A 2,496-nucleotide genomic window follows, 5' to 3' on the forward strand; every position below is an offset into this window, starting at 1 on the left:
TCCTTCGGAAAGGGGGAGAAAGAGGAGGAAGGGCAAGGGTGTGGTGCGGCGTGCCCAGGTGTTCGGGGGAGGCCGGCACCTCTTCATTTTGGCAATTCGACGGCTTGAACAAGGTCGGCAGTGATACCACCTAGGCGAGTGCTCAAGTGATGGCTGTCAGAAACGGGTAGCGGTCTTACTCACAAGGGGGGCTCTGCGAATTCGTATGTGGGCATCTTACCTCTTGGTGCCTAGCAGCCAAGAGATAAGCATCTCGGAAGGAGGCCAGTCTCGGCAGAGCCAGGGTAGGTGAAGGGCAGGCAGGCAGGCGGGCAGGCAGGCATCTCTGGGTTGGCGATGACTGCCCGCAGCGAAAGGATGAGAAGAGCCAGAGGCAGGAAGGATCGTTCAGCGACCAATCAGAGACCTGCCTACGGGAGTTGCGACTGGCGTGTTGTGGCTGTGGCCGGGCGCCAGGGGACGCTGCGAGGAAGCTAACGAAATAAGCGAGCGACCCAGGGGTCCAATGCTGGGAAACGCTGAGCACGCACGCTGGGAACGCTGGGGCACTGGGGCACTGGACTCGGCCAGAGTCAAGGCTGGCAACCACCCTTCTCGACTGGGCCTAATTGGTTTGTCTTCAGCCAGCCTCCATCCCTCTCGTCTCTTTCGCATCTCCCTTTTCGGGCCACAGTTGGCTAAAAAAGAACTCACCGGCTTCCTGTGCGACCGCCTCTGCCTCTACCACTACCACTGCCACTGCTACTGACCACATTGTCCGAGGCAGCATCACTTGAGACGCAACCATCAGATCATGCCGCAAGCATTCCGCCTCGAGATGGCTCGGCCAAGACATGCATACACACACTGAATATCCCGCTTGGCTGCCTGGCAGCCTTGTCAGACTCTGTTCCGAACTGCGTGCTGTGCCGATGGACAAAATTCCTTCTCCTGCCGTCCTCACCGAACCGTTCCTTCGGATTTCCCGTTGCGTTCGGCTCCGCCGCCCTTCGCCTTGCAACTCATCATGGCCATGACTGATCGCATCTCGGCAAATCAAGCAAAGCTCTTCTTCTGGATGATGAATGGAGTCGTCACCAAGAATGAAGAAGCAACGAGACGAAATAGCCTTGTTGACTCCATCCCAGGCGGCCCCCCTGTCCTTCGTCTCTGCTTCTCCACCAGCGCACATCACCAACCGCCAATCGCACGTGGTTCGCCAGTGTTCGACCCTCACGCCCCCAACGTCTCTGGCTTAGCATCTCTCTCAGCCGCTCTCCTTCCGTCTCCTGTCATCTTGCGTCTCGTTGATCGTTGCCCTCTCGTCGCAACAAATGGAGTGCTCAGCCCGGCCAGCAAGGCTGGTCGCCGTCAGCCATCATGGCGAACCTGTCTTTTCATTGCTCGTCCTCGTCTCCATGGGCCCCCTTGCTCGAACAAGAGGCGGTATCATATTGCATCATCATGCTTGCACGCATTCGCGACGTGCTGACTGACGGAGACGTACATGTACTGACAATCAGTCAGTCAGTCAGTCAGCATCTGCTTGTGAGGGCACGACCGAACGACCTAGGGAGAGAAAGCTATTTCTGCCCGTCTCATCACATCCTCCGGCCTGTCTACCGTTCGCCCTAGTCTCTAGCTGGCCCCCTCCGCCTCGGCTTCTCACCATTCAATAGACCCCAATCCTGCCCACCCTGACCGCCCCCCCTGTCATCATCCTCGGGCCTCAGCCCTCCTGAACCCTGTCTAGCATTGGCTGGACTGCATCTGACCCGACGCCATCTGCAGTCCGCACGGGAGCGAAGAACGAAAGCAAAGGCAGCAAATCCGTTGCCTTCTCTTTTCACATGGCCCCCTTACCTCGATTCGGACCCCTCCCCTCCCCCGGCCGGGCCTTGCCTTGTGCGCCGGCGCGCCAGTCCATCCATCGCTCGTTCCCAGACCCCGTCTCCTCCATTCATTTGCATCCGCATTCATATGCCCCATCGTCTTCACCTACCATGTCCGTGTCCACCAGCCATTATAATAAACCTAGTCTTGTCCCTGCTCTCCCATGGGTGTGTGGTTCATCCAGTCCCTCGAATCCTCGAGTTCTTGTCTTGTTCTAGATGTTTGATCAATAAAACACGCCTACTTGTGAACCTACCTCGTATCGCCTCCCCTGGTTACGAGACCAGGCACACACCTCCGCGACATTGCCGCCAGCTACGACCCGCGACAACGTGAGGACTGTCAGCCCTTGTCGCGACGCTGCCTACCATGGCTCCCATGGCTGAAGATACGTCGCCTCGGTCTACCAAGGTAAAAGGCAAGGTCACGTTCCCGCCTCCGGTCAATGGCACACTCAATGGCACACTCAACGGCACGTCCGGGGGCCGCTACTGCGCCGCCTAGCCCGGCCCCGCATCGCCAGCTCTCAGCGCCTCCTCCTCCTCGAGGCCGAGCACATCCTCCTTCTCACCGCGCCCGCAATCCTATCGCGAGCCAGAGCCTTCAAATGGGATCTGGCACTCT

This window comes from Verticillium alfalfae, genomic scaffold (genome assembly GCF_000150825.1).
Source record: "Verticillium alfalfae VaMs.102 supercont1.1 genomic scaffold, whole genome shotgun sequence".
Taxonomy (NCBI): Eukaryota; Fungi; Ascomycota; class Sordariomycetes; order Glomerellales; family Plectosphaerellaceae; genus Verticillium; species Verticillium alfalfae.